At 37.9% G+C, this 17,911-nt stretch overlaps 1 long non-coding RNA gene across 1 annotated transcript; it reads left to right on the forward strand.

Moving 5' to 3' along the window:
* The first annotated feature begins 8,008 nt into the window (after nucleotides 1-8,008).
* LOC137477361 (uncharacterized) lies at nucleotides 8,009-13,501 on the forward strand. The gene is made up of 2 exons (XR_011000955.1): nucleotides 8,009-10,509; nucleotides 12,902-13,501. It is a non-coding gene; the product is annotated as an uncharacterized lncRNA (long non-coding RNA).
* The last annotated feature ends 4,410 nt before the right edge of the window (nucleotides 13,502-17,911 follow it).

The following is a 17,911-nucleotide window of genomic DNA, read 5'->3' on the forward strand; positions in this document are numbered from 1 at the left end:
TGTGCCCTTTCACTAAGAATATTTTTTATTAGCACAGACTAAGAACCTAGTATTTTCCTTTATTCAAAAAAACCCACATATGTAATTCCATGGATATCTCTAATAGTATGGATATATCTAACAATCTAATTTTGGTGAGCTATTTTCTCACTTCATGTATGAAAGGCCTATCCTGGTATTAGTGCAAGAATAGCAGCCCAAAAGTAAGACGCTAAAAGAAAAGTAATTTGGGCTTAGCTGTAGGTATGAAAAAAGAGAAACTGTTGAGTTCTGTATATTTCAAACAGCGATTGCTGCAGATCTGTTATTACAGTGGGTTCTAATGTTTCTCTGGAGAGATCAATTATTTACTCTACTTACCTATGTTAATGGTGTGTCAATGTAATTTATGACATCCAAGCACCAAATTGCAGGAAAGTGTGGTAATGCACTGTAAGTTGTCTGAAATTGCCAAGTGATACCAGAGATATTATCCACATCTCAATTGTAATCCCAGTTCCCTTCTGAGGCATGAATACTCCTGGGAAACTCCAGCTTCATCAGCCAGATGTTTCTGGCTATGATCAAGAGTAGTAAATTAGGTTTCTGCAGTCAGTGCTTTTGAAAGATAAAGGAGCAGATCCTTAGCTGGTGCAAATTGTTATACATTCACTGATTTCTACAAACATGCTGTGCATGATATCCTCCTCCTCAAGGCAAATTGTGACTGAGCGGCAAGGACTCGGACTAGAAACTGAAAATCTGAATTTAAACATGGGATGAAAGCTTAGATTGGATGTAGCCTGTATCTATCACTTCTCTCTACCCAGTTTCACCTCTTGTTTGCATTTAGCACAGCTTTTAATCCAGGATCATTTAGATGATAGGTGATTAGGAGATAATCTCATTAGAATCTTTTTTGGCTAGAAATTGTTGTTTTTCTCAGATAGGTTGTTTATTGCTCTTGATTTTAGCGGACTTCTCTTTGTACTTTTCCTTCTTGTGGAAATGTTATATGTTGGATTTTGGCCAGGTTAGTGACAGCCAGCAATACTTTTGGTTGGTCATTTCTCATCCTGCACTGTGTTTATAAAATCAGTCTGGTTCTGAGTGAACACATACATATCTTTATAAAATGTTACAGTAAACTTAGCACTTACTGGTGATCATAGTGCTGGGGGAGCAAAATCAGTTTCAATGATAACCTTTTCTTTCAGTATAAATATGTTCTTTTTAAGACTTATTCCTGGCAGTAATATTTACATATTTACACTTTTTGTAAATGTAGTGCTTAGGAACTTTTGTCAGGGAGAGAGATTTTTTTTGGCAGATCTCCCAGACTTCTCCAAGAAAATTTACTGCAATTATTCATGCAAGTTTTCACAATTTCTTAACGTAACTTCTATTTGATGCATCATATTAGAACAATTCATGCAAATTGATCACACAGTTCTAATGATTTTACAAGGAACTTCTATGAAAACAACATGAAAGTTCCAGGGTTTTCAAAATAAGGGAGAAAAAGAAGTAAAAAATTGCTAGCTTAAAAAAAAGACCAACTAGTACTTGACAGCCAAATTTGAGGAATTTTACCAAAACATAAAGCCATAGACACTGGTCTTGTTCCCAGAAAACATTTTCTTCCCATTTAAAAATCAGACTTAGAGTAGTATTTCCTACTTTCTGTGTAAAATCCATAACATTTAATTTTAAAATAAGTAGAATATCACAGAATTTAAGACAAGGTCATGGCTTTATATATAAACTTTTTCTTAGTCCCATTTTTTCCCATTAGTTTATTAATGAACTTAACTGGTTTACATCTTAAGTGTCCTTAAGTTGAACACCAAAATTGAATTTCACTTGAATATGAAATCCCTCTGTAATTGATTTGATAATTTAAAATGTTTTTAATTTCCTTTAGTACAAAATACACTTAGGCAAAATATTAATACTGAATTTTAAGTACCCAGCACTAGAAAACTCAGTTGTCTGTGTTTTAGGCAAGATACCCCATGTGTTGCAGTATCATCAGCATGGAACCAGGCAGGTCAAGCAGCTTGAGTAATAAGCAATGAGAGGCTCATTGACTCTGGTGAGGTTACAAGAATAATCTTTTCAGGAATAATATTGAACATATTTTCTGCCACTTGACATCTCAACTCTATTATATTTATGCTATATAAATTATTAATATTATAAAAGGAGAGTTTATAGAACTCTGTTTATATACACAAGGCTGCCCTTTACCATTAGTAAAAAAAGTTTCTTACATTACTTTAATATTTCCATTCTCAAACTTCAGAATGGATAAATTAAAAACTATAGCTCAGTGTCTTGATAAATTTTCAATGCCAAAAGGACAGGAGAAAAATTGACAACACAAAACAGCTCTCATAATTCACAGCTCTTATTCACCAATTCCCAGACAAATTTTAACTAATTAGTTTTGCCTGTTTGTTTATCCTTAGCACACATGCTTGACACCCCATTTAATTGCTGCTTTTGCCCATATCTCAACATGGTGCTTAGGAAGATTTTCTGTTCTGAAAGGACCTGCCTGCTTCATCTGCCTCCCATTACAAACACAAGGGCTAGAAAAGATGCTGAAGTCCTCTGTGTTGTGCCTGTCTCACCCTGTCAGTCTGCTTATGTGTAATTCCCAAATGGGAGCTGCATTCCAATTTCCAAGGATCTAATTCTGTTGTGTGCCATAAGATAGGTAGACAGTAATTAAAAATTTGTGACAAAAAAAAAATCATTGACAAGATACATTTTCAAACCCATGCAGAATAGATGGTGATGTGTCCCGATAAATGAAAAATGAAAAGGATCACAGGTAATTTGACTTGGATGAAAGTGGCATAAGAAAGGAAATAAGATTAGCAAGGATGTTGCATGAAAGGAGAATAAGTAACTATGGCATTCAAATAAAATATCAAAATACTTTCTTAATGTATAATATAAGCTAATGGCATCACAGTGAAGCACAGGGTCACAATTTTCTGCTTGAGGGAGAAGGGGATTTCATCCTGTGGGTGTCAGCACAGCCCCTGGGGACAAGCCTGGCACTTGTCCAACTTACTGCCACTGTGCTTCCTCTAGCCTGGTGAGCGAGGCACGGCTGGACCCAGGTGCTGGCACACTCTGACCCGTTTCTCACTCATGGAGACACTTCTGCAGTGCATTTCTTCCAGCTGCTGTCCCTGGAGGAGCACAGATACAGCAGGATCAGGTTCAGCCACCTCCTCTCTCTCCCCCTTCCCCAGAGGGAAAAAATCACATTTGCTTGGAATGGATTGGAGGGACAGTCCCTTGCTGTCATGTTTCATAGAGTACATAACAAGCCTGGATCCCTTGCCAAGAAAATGAAATGAACTTACTGTGTCTATGTGACCTTCAGGACAATGAATAACTACTTTTTAAGTTTTACATGACATATACCTAGTATTGAAGAATAGTGCTTATTCCATAAAACAAAATTAAACAAAATTACTGTGCTCTAATCCTTTTCATCTTGCTCCAAATTTTACTTAGCATTTGGATCATTAGAAACACATGTGCCTATGTATTCCTCTGTCTTTTTCAATTTTGCCATTCATGTTTGTTGTAAAATCGGTGAAATTACAGATTCTGAAGCAGGATTTCTGTTTGTGACATTTGAACTGAAATGGAATGTCCACAGTTCACTATTATACAGCAAATATTTATTTTATAGCGTGATTTCTGTTATGTATGTTGTTTTTTTTAAATAAGGATGTTATATCATCACTAGTATCTTGTGTTCCCAAGAAATTGCTACAATGTTCCTGATGGTAATACTAAAATTAGATGAATCAGACCAGACAGTGAACTGCAGTAGAGGGAATACTACATTAATTTCAACTTCTCCTTTGCTTGTCTTTGTAACACAGAAAAGGAAAAAAAGCAAAGTACCCCCCCAGATGTTTCAAAGAGGGGTGAGGGAGTGGCAGCAGAAAACAGGAGAAAAATGAAACAATAAAAATTCAATACTAACAGAATCTGTCAACCTTAAAGCAATTAAAAGATTCAGAGTTCGTTTAGCCATTGTCTGCCATTTGTACATCAGGAAAGAGGGAAATCAATATTTATTGGAAAGTTCCAACCCCAGCATGTGGCATTGATATTTTCAACAGTGTAGAAAGACTTTTCACAACAAACCTTTCACTTTTCCAGTATTAGAGAAGGTTTGTGAATTGGCTTGAACATTACGTGGTAACACTGCTCTTGTTTAATGTTTTCTTTTGGAGTGTTTAATGTTATTTCTATTGGCCTTACTAGTAAAACTTTTTGCACTGCTATTGCTGTTTTAACACAAATGCATAAATAAAACCTGTTCCACACAGGTGACTGCCATGAGAAGATTTGCAAACAGTGCTGCAGCAAATTCACACTAGCCATGGGTGACAGGAGCTGCTTTGTCCCCAACAAATGCCTGAGGCATTTGCAGGCTGCAGCAGTTTCTGGTGGGCCCTTTTTATAATTTTCTGATCTCATTGCTCTCCTGCAAACCCCAGAGACACATCTGTGGAGGCATGGCCAGTCATGACTTCTAGTTGTTACTGAACCTTGACACAGCTGGGACCTCTCTACTGGCAGATTGTTTTCTCCGTTTCAGCTCTGAATGGGAGGAACTCATGCGAAAATGAAATTTATCCTGAACTGGTACTATTGAAAAAACTACCTGTGTTTCTTTGACTCCTGTTTTCAATGTGTCCTATCACCTGATCCTTTTATACAGTTTCTGCGTTATCCATCAACTAAGTGCTGTGAGGGGGATAATATCTCATCTCTCAGGAGATGGGGGAAGTAAAAGGCTCCTTACTGTGTTTACAGGAGAAAAAAATAACCAACCTCTGTTAGAGCAGAGGGAATAAGAAAGGGTATGCTAGAATTAAACTCCTACCTATTATCACTAAACTCTTCTCTACTTTTCCAGAGTAAACTTAGAAAAACCGGCGAGAACTTGCATGTGGTTTTCAGATAGGACCTCATGTCCTCTCCAGCAGGTCTGAGCCCTGCTAATTGCTCTGTGGCTTTCTCATCCTTCCCAGGAGGGTTGTAAATTGGGCTACTGGAAGCCACAGCACATTTTGGGATTCTGGTAGCAAGGTAAATCTCCCTGTCCTCCTTCCACAGCTTCAGGCATTCTGGTTTTAGACATTATTGTTTTATTGGGTTGTGCCTCCCAGTGTGCTTCAGGCACTCTTGAACATGCTCTGATTCAGGATGACTTTTTTTTCCATTGCTGCAGGCTTGCAAGATCAAGTGTGAGTTGTTTTACCTTTTTTCCAGAGTGTAGGACTGTTCTAGGTTGGACCAGCAAAACATTGCTGTTTAAAATCTGTATAACACCTGTCACCTTGGTCTGTGACAAGCAACACTGGGTGAATTACTGGATTTTAAGCATATATCTTGCATGAAAGACATTCAAATAAGCCAGAAATGCGCATCCCTTTAGTCTCCTTGTGACACCAAGTTTGATACACATTAGATGGTTTTCATTTCAGGGAGAGAGAGATTCACACTGAAGCAGACTTTTACTATAAGTTTTCCAAAGCTGTCATTTTTGCTTCAGCAGAAATAATTTGGTGAGTAGTAGAATTAAAGAAGAATTCTAACTTCTCCAATATAGAATTATTAATGAAGAAATGTTCTTCTGGGGGCAAAATTTGTTCATCCTTCCTGGCCAAATATTTAGGCTTACAGAGGTTTTTGGCTGAAAAATGCTTGTCCTAGGGTATGATTTCATACACATCTCAAGCACAAGAACAAAACTGTAAGAATTCAGAAAATGTGAGTAACACTGAAACAAAGACTTTGCACACAGTGTTCAAAAAGTGACCTAGAGAAAGTGATTCGATTTGTGTGAATTAAATCCTCAACATAATCATCTGAACTTGACATACATCTTAGTACCTGAAGTTCGATTTTCCTGTCAGAGAGCCATAAAAATAAATCTCCTAATTGTTAGAGATGATATTGTTAACAATTTCACCCAAGAAAGGGTGATCACAGTATGAAAAAACTCCCATCTGTCTGAAAAAATCATTGACATTTTGAAATTAGAATTAGGTGCCAGAAAGATGCTTCTGACCTAAATTAAACTAAAATAGTTAAAATGATGGAACATTTTATCCCAGAAATAGAAAAGAAAGTAAAGTCACTTGAAAGAAAAATGTGGCATAGCCTTATAAGGCTAAACATCCAAGCATCCTACAGGTCATCCATGTTAAACTTATGGTAAAAGTCCCAGCAGCCCTGGGTTGTTATTTTCAGATTAATATACCACCATGTGTTTGTGGAGGTAATCTGTAGGAGTTTGATTTCTGTTTTCTTTTTGAAAAACAAATGCCTTAATATCTCTGGAATCTGGCCCTCAAAACTTGAAGGATGCAAAGTCACTAAGAAAAATCCTGGCTGTTATCTTATTGAAGTTTACATCAATCTTTCAAACCCAAATGCTGAATTCCTGTTGTCATTTGCCTTGCTAGAAATATTAGTTTAATTTCCTGATACTGTCCGTCTATCGATTATCTACAGAACTGATTAAATGCATGCTCCATTCCCACCCCTGGGCTTCCCTGTAGGAATACCAGCTATGGGGGAGGGAGAAAAGAAGCAGACGTGACTTTGTAGGAAATTTATCCGTGTTTGACAATTTCCTTCACAGATCCCCAAAGAAAAATGCCTTAGGAAGTGTTCCCTCATTGTCTCTGATCAAAATGTGTCTGCTGGCAGCTGCTCTTCAAATGTTTTGTGCAAACAGGCACAGGCTGATCTTTGGTTTCATGCTCTTCCTACGACTGGGAGCCACAGGACACCTGCTACTGTCTGTTCCCTCATCAAAGGACACAAAGCATCGCCACCTGCAGCGCCTTCAGAGGCAAAACCAGCTGGAATGAAAGCACAGCCCTATTTGCATTAATAGCTTCCCAACAACGACTGAAAGATGGGCTTTAGGGAAATGGGCAGTTCTTCCCAGGTCCTCCTTACTAAAATTCTGAAGGTGGAGGACATCTTGCTGACATAACAGAGATGCTTCAATGTCTCCCAGTTTAATAATCAGATTTCTATTCTTGAGGATTTTGGCATTTTGTCAGCTTTTTATCTACATGATATAACAAGCACCTTTTTCTATGCTCCGTTTACAGCCTGTGACGTGCTGGCTGTGCATTGGGAAATGCTGCCCCAGCTCAGAAGTCTGATGGTTATGTGCCCCATTCCCCTCTCAGCAAAGGAAGAGTGCCTTTTGCCCAAGCACTCGAAGCAGCAGGCTGGACGGAGCTCCTTGATGATAAGTTCATGCCTTGATCTTATGATGTTTTAAGACTGGCATCAAATTAACAGTTTTGTCAGAATGAGTGTTCACCTCACAAAGCCTCCAGTTTGTGACCTGGCCAAAAAAGGAGAGTAATTCATGAGTGTAACTCTGGCTGTTGCCCTTGTTGCAGTAACCAGGGTGATTGTTTGTGCCTGCAAGGTCAGAAGAGGATGAGCCCAGGGTTAATGGCAGTCAGGACCTATGAACTAACATCACCCTGGAAACTTTGCAGGCCATCAGCATGACACACAGTGCTTTTATGCAGATGCTGGGCTCCCGAAGATGTGTGTGTGCAGGTCTGTTGTTAACCTCACAAAATGCCCCATTGCTGACAGGGGGCAGCAAGGTTGGCCACTCTGCAAGGGACAGGAGGCCAGGAGCCAAGTGTGACTCTGGCAGGTGGCAGCTGTGGCCTCTCTAGCAAGGAGCCAGGTGTGGCGGCAACCCTGGGTCAGGATCGCAGACAGACTGCTGGGGCAGTGTAGCTTAAAAGCACTCTTAAGGGAAAATTTGGGCCAGCTCTTGCTTCCAGCTCTCTTCACACTGATCTCCACCAGCAGAGGAGATGACCTTGGGCTTGGCAGCTCAGCAGCCCTGGCTGGCCTGTGCCACACATGGCTGCCCTGAGCTCCAGCCTGGTGCATCCAGCTGTGAGCAGGGCAGTGCCTGGTGAGAGGAGAGCAGGGCAGACACACCCAAACTCCAGGTAACTTCATGCTAAATGGATGGTTTCAATGTGTGGGGTTTTTTTCTCTCTCCAGCATTCTAGAAATGTAACTGATTGTCTGAAGTGCAATCAGTGCACACTTGACTTTTGGGAATGATACACATAAAAGTGTTATAGAAGGCAATTCACTGAAGTCAAGTGTGCTTGAATCACATTTTAGATAATTGGTTGAATTAAATAAAAACTGTCAGTAATTACAAAAGTATGGTTTGATTTTGATTCTGCTCTGCATTTTGTCCGTTTTTAAGCTTGATTCTTTGTACCTCACTGAAGTACTTTTCTTTCATCTTTGCTTCTTTGTTTTCTACTTAATAGTCACTGTTTCCATTCAATAAACATTTTTCTTCAGTTTTCAGTATGTTATTAACATGTTCTTTCTGTCCTCATCTTGCTTTCCCTTAGTAGTCTTCACTTGCCTATTACCTTTGATTTTATTTATTCTTAATGACCCCAATTAGAAAACAGTTACCACAGCACTTATTTAAACCTGGCTTAACCATGTGTTGAGTCACTACCTGATTTAGCATGCTTAAACTTGTTAATTTACTTGAAGAATTGGGGTAACAACAACTCTGTTAAACACTCCAAATTAACTTCATTTCTGTTTGCCATAAATGGTTTATATCCAAGAGTCCAAAAGTTGCCAGGTGAATTTCAGACTGAAGGGGAAAGAGAAATATGAATGACAGTTTACATCTAGTCCATTGCATGTTAGCAACTTGATGTCACAAAGCTCTCTTGTTGAAGGTAAATGCAGGGGAAGCAAAGGCAAAAGGAAAAACAAAATCCATATTAGAGATTACCAAGGAATATACACAATATAGAGATTGGATGCATTTTTGTGGTATGTCCCAGTAGTGTGATAAGATTCTGAATAAGGTCCCAGCAGAGGTGTCATCATTACCTGTTTGGACATCTTACTGTTACATTTGTCTATCTCACATCTTTAAAACCCTCTGAGGCCCCAGTATCATTATGAGATGCTACTCCAAGTTCTTTCTAAGACTGAGCATTGGAAATGACCAAGGATCCATTTCATGATTTTGTCTCATGACCAACAACTGTAGCTCAGGATCTTTACTCTTAATACTTTGGATATGAATTGCTAAATATTTATACATACACTTCTGCATACAATTGCCCAAGGGATATGTTACAGTTTATTTGTATTCATGATCAGTGACTCTGTTACTGAAATAATTTTAGTAGTATGAATTTTTTCCCAAGCTTTTCAGTGGCCTCAAGTATTGTATTCACATCATTCTCACCCATATTATATGCTTGTCAAAGCAAGCTCAAGCAGAGAAAGCTAATGTTAAAAAGACATGGAAATGTTAAAAGAATTTAGGATAAACAGGAGTGCTCCTCATCCAGCAAGCTTCTTGCTTGAGGGAATATGGGTACACAACTTCCCTCATGGCTGGCTTTGGTTAGCAAATCATTTGATACAGAGTAATTGGAAGGACTGGGTGCTACAATAAATGCTGTGGTGAAGAAGAAGCACTAACATGTATATGTAAAATTTAAGGCCAGCTCCTCTGTGGAAATTTAAACTAGAAAAGCCTTCCTCCTACATATTGACTTAGGCATTTTGATTCAAAAAAATTGTTGAGCTACATTTGAGGGGTTTCTGAGTATTTCTTGGTTTTAAATGGTATTTATCAGGATCGTTCTGTCATTTGACTTTTAAGCAAATAGGAGCATAATACGCTTCCTGAAATATGTAAATTGGAAGCATCTATGAATGGGTACTGAATACTCAGTCACTGACTAGAATTTAGGCTGCAATTAACTAAACTAACATTTATTTATTTTAGGTACATACCTTCTAATGGAATGCTTCACACATAAGCAATTAACATTATGTCACAGGGACAAATGCAAATATATGTGATTCATTTTTTGCCACACAGATTTTTCTACTGACAAAAAAATATGGTTTGTCTCTGCCTGTCTCTATTAGAGTTTCCATTTTCTATACTCTGTTTACTGTTTGTTGCAAATTAAACCATGTCAAACTGACAAGCTACAGTTTTTTTTCTAAAATTACTGGCTTGTTAGGGGCGAAAAAACTTCTTTTGGGAAAAAAAAAGAATGTGCTTTTTCAGCAACAAGACTTAAATGAAAGCAATTCTCCATGCCGTAGGCACAAATGAATTTGGCTCAAGTGAAAAGCAAATTAAACCTATTGTACGTACTTCTTTCATTAAAGGCAAAATATATATTTCTGCAAGTTATTGATGGTGTTTTCACATATTCGTGTTCATTTTGCTATCCAACAGATTACACCGAGTTCAGTGCCCCAAATCAGACCTGTCTTGAATCATTGATTCAAATCTCCTGGGTCAGGTATCAGTTTACAGTAAAGCGCACTGAAGCTTCTCTCATTAGCCTAAAATCCCAGGGACAGAGAAGCCACTCCCCTTCAGTTCAAGACTCGCATTTTTGGACCCCAGTGGTATGTTAATGCTGCGTTTTCTGTATGTGTATACACAAATCTATTTTTCCAGCATTTCAACTTGAAAATGAAAATATGCAGCTGCTGATGAGAGAGCCTATGTGAGCTATGGGAAGAGAGAGAGGAGGAAACATTCACTGCCATTGCTCTGGGGACTCTTCCTGCTCTAGGACTTGGTTCAGGATAATTGAATGGCTGTGCTGATAAATTTCAAAGCACTTCCTGCCATGATAGTCTCACCTGAGATGGTGATATGTGTCTGAGGCCTTCAGCCAGGTGTCTGACATCCTGCTGTTCTCTGCTGAGCCCAGCAGCTTCTCCCCAGACACACAGGCTGGTGCTTCCCACTGTGTTGCTATTACTGCACATTGGTGTGTTGCTCATTGAAACATTCAGGAGCAGGCAACTCTCAGGCACACGTTCTGCTCACTGGGATGTGCTGCACAGTCCCTGCCTGTCCCAAACACCAAATGCCACTTGATTTTGTTCTGAGGGCTTTGTTTTCATCTCAGAGGCAAATCAGTGTTTGACCAACTGATTGCCCCAGCTGATTCTTTTCATTCAGCATTTGTGGGTTTCACACATTTGCACCTGTGCTGACTGCTCCTTCCAGCTGCACAAGGACAACCAGCGTGAACCTTTTCCTGTGTAAAATGCATTGCATGAGGACTGTTGGGCTGGAGGCCCCTTCAGTGATGTTATTGTCCCAATTCATTCTACTGAGAAAGACAATTGGATTCAGGCAATTAAACCATTTCATAGAAGCTGCACAATCTAATAATTATCAAGTATATGGGAATTGGTGTCAGTTCCTTTCTTCCTTCCCAAACTAGGAAGGCCATTTTTCTAAAATCCTCTAGCAAATAGCCATTTGCTATGTGGAAACTGGAACTTCTCAGCATTAAAAAATTGTATTGACATCTCTATAAAATACTTTCTCTGAATTTTTATTTTCTCCTTTAACTCTCATTGCAATCTAGATGGAAACCAATGTTGAAATGACAGAATTTCTCTGCCAATCCAAATACAGAGATTTGCCTAAACGTAATTAAACCGAAGTTTGGTGCAAAGCTACACAGGCCTATGTAGATAAGAAAAAGATGAATACTGATTATTCCTATGCAGTATTGAGAAAAAATAACTTATGGTTAAATCACATAATGTGATATATCATATTTATTAAACTGTAGTGTTAAATCCTGGTTTATTGTTTTCCTATTAAAATGCCATTGATGGATACCTGAGAGAAAATGCATAAAGCAATGAGTCAAATTAAGAGAGTTAAATAAAATTTTTGAATATTTTTCTTAGAATTTTTTAAGATTCAGAGGCAAATAATAATCATCTCATACGAGAAGTTGGTGAAACTGCATTTTGCCCTTTAGTCAGAATCTTTGATTAGCTCTATCCAGTGATTTCTAGATCTGGTTCAAATGAAGCAGACTTTTACAGACAATATATGGAAAATCTGAGGGAGAGTTAAAAAAAGGCATTTACAAATACTGATATTTGATTTATTGGGGTTTTTAGCCATGTGCAAAAGCATATGAACTGCAATGATCTGTGACAGGATTCATTTGCCTAAAGGATCTGACTTAACTGGGAATGTACAATTTGGAAAGAAAATTCCATTAACATAGATAATGAAGTAAGCTTTAAAAACGTGACAACAGCAGAGGAGAACTAGTGAAATCTTTACTCGGAAATGAATAGAAAACTTGCTTTTTTCTGCAATTATAAGAGCATATTTGCTTGTGCCTCACCTCTGCCTAATGCTTTCTGAGGTGCCGCACGGGGAGCTAGATCATATCCAGATCCAGATGAATCTCAGAAAATCACACCTCACCCCCTCTGCTCCTCTGACTCAGTGAGCTGCGGGAAGGAGTTGTTCCAACCTGACTAGTTTTCCTTTGGGAACTATTCCAGATTTTGAATCCAGTGGCTATGTTTGGCAAAAGACACGTGCTCTGTGTCATGCCATGATTTCTGTGACATGTGTTAGCCTCAGGATCCATCTCCTTTTACCTCTCTGTTTTGATTTACTCAGCTGTGAAAAAGTAGGTATATGCATATGTTTGGATGTACAGGCATGTGAGCAGACGATTCATCTTGCTCACTGTGAAAGCAGGTGGGAAAAATTTGAAGAAAAAGACTGCTTTTACACAAAATTCCATACTAATTTCATAGAAAATCACTAAAGAGCTGATTAATGAGGAAGATCACTTAATGCTTCCTAATTAGATTAATGGCATTTACCCAGTGCCCTTAATTCATTGTGCATTAAGGAGAAATTGCTAAGGTTTTCATTTGAAGGCTTTGTTTACTCCCAGTCCTTAATTTCAAGGTTGTCATCCATGCAGTGTAATTTCCTTTTGTTCCTTTGCATTAACAGTTCAGTGTAAATAACTTGGCTGGTTAAAACCAAAGTACAAGGAAGGCTCCAATGTTATTATGGTAAAGATCTATGGGCAGAAATGTCATTAAGGAAGCAGGAAAAGAGGAAAACACCATCATAAAACACACATCATTGCAGCGTTCCAAAAACAAGGGAATGAGGATGATGGCATCCAAAAGTGACCAGTATGATTTGGTGATTATGTAATTGCTGGAACCAGATATTACAAGTGAAAAAAATCTGAAAGACCTACAGGAAATGCTAGTGGATCTGAATCCTGATTTCCCCACTGTACAGCTGCTTATGGCCTCTGTTCTAATTTCCATCCATCTACAACAAAAGATGAAATTACCACAATAGCTTTCTTTCCAGACTGATTAAATAGAGCAGGAAAATAGACATCAGAACTGGTAATACATTATAATTAGAGACTTGTTTCAATGTAATAATCTAAGGCATAATTTGTGGCATAAATCCTATTTCAGGAAAGCACTTAAGCATATATTTAAGTCTATCTTTATTGACACAATGCATTTAAGCATATGCTTCAGTTAAAATGTAGGCTTAAAGTCAAATTAAATATAATATTGAAATATATCTGCAAACTTACAATGATTTTTTAGGAAGGTTTTCCCAAGCGAGGATAACTTTAAAAGCATTTTATTTTGTCTTGAATTAACATTGATTTCCTGAACAAGAAAGTTATCCGAAGTATTTTGTTTCCACCTTTCTGGGAAACTCTTTGGTTAGACCAGGTGTTTTAACCCCTTGGTTTCAGTTTTACTGCACTTTATTATCTCTTTTTTAAAAAGAAATTTTAGCAGGCTGAAAACAAGAGGAAATAAACTTTGTAGATGTTCCATATTAGTGTATTTCAGATGAAGTAATTTATACTTCTGGGCAAATTGGTAAATCCTTTTGATGTCTTTTTCTGCTTCTATTAAATCTTTGATTTCTACATATCCTCGCTGTAATTGGTAATGAATTTTGACTATACCTCTTACTGAAAATTTGTGATTCCAGACAGGCAAAGTGAAGTGTCAAGTAAAGGGGGAAAAAGTGGTATTATTTGTCAAATGTCTTCCTCTGGAAGGGTAGAAGGAAACCTAAGACATGTATGATATTTAGGAATCAGTGCCAAAGACTCTGGGAATGCCTCGTTTGTGGCCACATCCATAGAGGAAATATCCTGTCTCTAGACTCAGAGCACCACACAAAAATAAACCTTTGCATGGCACACTGCTGGTAGCAATTTCTGCTTACAAGAGCTCCAACTGCAGGTGCTCTCCATGGCTCCTTATTCCCATGAATAAAGGATGTTACAGTGCTCTCCTCACCCCTCCTTCTATCAGCCCTTTCTCCTGTAACTCTATTTCCTCAAGTTTTCCTTCTTGTAAAAACATTTTAGAGGATTATTGCTTAAATGAATAAGGCACCTAGTAATCAAAAACATGCCCCCAATCAGAGTTGTTTTTCTTTAAAGAGACTGATAATTTATTTTCTTTTCAAATCACATCACAGAACAAATCACATCAGAGGAAAAGTCATGAAGTATATTCTCTTAGGCCACTATAACTTACAATAATTTCTATATTGTTCCCTAGAAGAAGTGATATTTCTGTGTCTTGACAAATTGTTCTGCCTAATTCACTCATCTATCTCATAGATTCTCATAGATTCATCCATTCTGATTCCACTTCTCTGATTTTCCAAGTAAAAATGAGAGAGAAAAAACCTCTGAGGAGAAAAAACGCCTGAAATTAATAGTCAATCTAGCATACAATAAAATTAATATTATGACTATTGATCACTTTAATTTGCGGTAAAGATTCTGCTTGTAAATAAAGACACTATTTACTGATTAGAAATGTGTGGAAATGTTGCTTATATATAGAAGAGCTAAATGAAACCATAAAGGTGCTTTTGATCTTATTTTCTTTCTTTACATTTATACTTGCAAGTGTAGAATCTTATTTTGCACATGTCTGACATTATTATTGGAGAATCTTTTTCCTTTTTTTTTTAATTTTTTCTTGTTTTTTCCTTCTCTTTGTATTGTTTTCCACTTTAAGTTTTAGTAAAACTAACTAAAAAAAGGTAAGAAATGAAACATCTACTGGTTCCTTTCCAAACAGTCCTAGAGTAGCATGGGCTAAGCATCCAAAAATGTTACTTTGAAGTGTTTTTTTCAGTAATGTATTATCCAATGAATTTCAGAGGAAAAGAATGAAAATCTTCCATGTAGTACTCCAGCATTTTCCCACTCATTTTAATTAAGCTCTTGATGACTTCTGTGCTGCCTTTTGGAAAACACCTGTTCTCTAACCAAAAGCAGGGCTGTTGTTGTACATGTATAAAATCTGCATGCTCACATACCTGTGTGTCTTCAAGAAATGCTTTGTTGTTCCAATTCTTGGTACAGCCTGTAGACTTCCCTCCAGAGCAGAACTACAGGTAAAGAATCTGGGAGCATTAAACAAAATCTTATTTTTATTCATAAATAGTATTCTTTCTGCTCTCTAAGAGCAAGCAGTGTGAAGGACACATTCAGAGAACAAAACATCCTGTTAGATACTGATCTAAAAGACCTAACAGAATGTGTTTTGTTTTGGTTTTACAGTTATAAATAATTTAACTTGTTTTAATTATTCTCAGGAAATAATTTCAAAGTCTCTGCTATGAAGATAGCACACACAGGACTTTGTTTTTTTAAATATCAAACAGATTTAAAGTGATACTTCAAAAGTCCTCTATTCAGCAGCAATCAATGTAATGTGGACTAAATAGTTCAGCTGTGCTCCTGTGAACATAAAAGCAGAAGATTTGTAAAGCTGCCTCACAGCAGCAGCTAAACATCAAAACAATATAGAAATTTTAAAATAATTATGAAAAGTGACCAGTTCTTTATCAGATACCAAAAATATTTCAAAGGTTTTTTTTTTTTTTTTTTTTAAAAAACATTTGCATCCTTACAAACTCATGTGTCTGTGTGTATATAAGGTAAAGGACAGGAACACTGGAAATGCAGCCAATGTATGTTTTATGGCTGTTAGAATTTAGCCTTGCTAAATCAGAGCGAGTTCCACCATTGATTTCAATAGCACCTGGCTTAGGTACTGTTGAATTTAAGATTTACGTCTTTCATAAAATTCAGATTTTAATAACTTTAATTCCCTGATGGCTGTAGAGCTGCTAAGGAAGCAGCATTTGACTTTATGTTATGAACTGCCTGAGGATCAGCCACTGAACCTGAGGGATTCTGAGTTGAGAATGTGGGAGCTGCCTTTCTGTATATATTTGTCCTGTTTTGTGTCACACCACTGACCTCATCTACAGCGAGTCCCACATTTCAGGAGTAATTTTTTTTTTTTTTTTGCCAGCTTACCAACAAAAAAAGAACTTTGTAAAATACTCATTTTAATATTGAATGCCTTTAACCACTATTGAAATTTCAATTTCTGTTTGGGAGAAAGAGGCTTCCATGCCAAGTGCTTTGTATAGTGCTTGGCATACATGTACGGAAAAGTTCTAATCTACTGTCTGGAGGCTGAAGAGTTCATCTTGTCCTTGCACTTGCTTCTGTTGGACTTGTTCAAGTTTCTATAAATAATGTTGCATTCTGAATGAAAAGGAAAGAATTTGAGGGCCCTCTGGTAAGGAATCTTGCCTGACATGTAGGTGGCAGATGAAAGTTCACCTCATTGCTCTAATGGGAATGAAATTGCTTATAGAGCCTGGAACAGCTCCAAGATAAATGAGGTGCTCTGTGATTAGAGCAGTTATCTGGAATATGGAAGGCACAGATTAAGCTGTCAGTATGAGGGGCTCGTTTCCTCCTCTGAGCCACAGCCACATGATCTCTGATGCTCTGGGATGGCGATCAACCCCTTGCTCACGCCTCTTCATTTCCAAATGGAAAAAAAAGAGGGTTTTTGCTATAACATTTTTTTAGCTAGTATTTCCCTCCCATGTCTCATAATGATGCCACTGAGAACCTGCTTACTCAGTGCCTCTGTAATCCTTGGTTTGTCTGAAATACATGAGGCGAGGCCTATTTTGGGATCAGATCAGCCATCTCTAATCACACAACTGCAGGAAAAAACTTATTGCAAACTAGAGTGACATTGTAACACTCCTGCTCTGCCTGAGATGCTGGATGATTAGTTTTCTTTCTGGACTGCAATCATTTGGCAGATACCTCTAACACTATAATCAGTTCTAAACATCACGCTGTATTAGCTAAAACTTACAGCAATCAACTCAAACCAGAGAATGGTCAGACATCAAGAAAATGGAATTAATGAGGTGGTTCTCTGCTTCAAAAAGTAACATTAGAAGTCAAACCAGCAAGCAAGTGCACTATGGAAAGAGAATGTTCCCAGGATCTCTCCTGTCCCCATCCTGTTTCTGTTGACTCTTATCACTGTGGTTTCACCACTTCTCAGGGTTCATGTTTGCAGTTTCAGTTTATTATACAATCATAAATGGTCCTAAGAGCCCAAGGTAGAGTTTGTTTAATATCCAAATGTGTCACTGGGCTATTTGGATTCAGAACAAAGCAGAATCCACAGTGTTACTTTTCTGTGTCATTTTCCTAACGTGGCTTAAAGCAGTGAATTGAAGCACTTCCAAATGCATAACTAAAGTACACACACACACACACACACACACACATTCTTACTGTCATCAAGTGTGAAATTGTTATTTGAAACCAGAAGGTGGCTCTACAATCAAGCTGGGCAAGCTGAAAACATAGAGATGCAGTATTCAAAGTTTTTTCTTGATCCTTTCAGTTTTCTTCTTCCTCAGTGGAAACACCCCAATTCCTGTAAGCAATGTAAGTGGTTTTACAATACCTTTATACCTTTTTTTTTTTCCTCTCTCCCCCCGCCCCACCCCCCCCCCCCCCCCCCATGGCAAAAACTAACTTCCACCAAAGTCCTTTTTTTATTAGGATAGGGCAACAAAGACAGCAGAACACTCTGATGGCTTTAACTGGCTTCTGCT

The sequence above is a fragment of the Anomalospiza imberbis genome, chromosome 7 (genome assembly GCF_031753505.1).
Source record: "Anomalospiza imberbis isolate Cuckoo-Finch-1a 21T00152 chromosome 7, ASM3175350v1, whole genome shotgun sequence".
Classification (NCBI taxonomy): Eukaryota; Metazoa; Chordata; class Aves; order Passeriformes; family Viduidae; genus Anomalospiza; species Anomalospiza imberbis.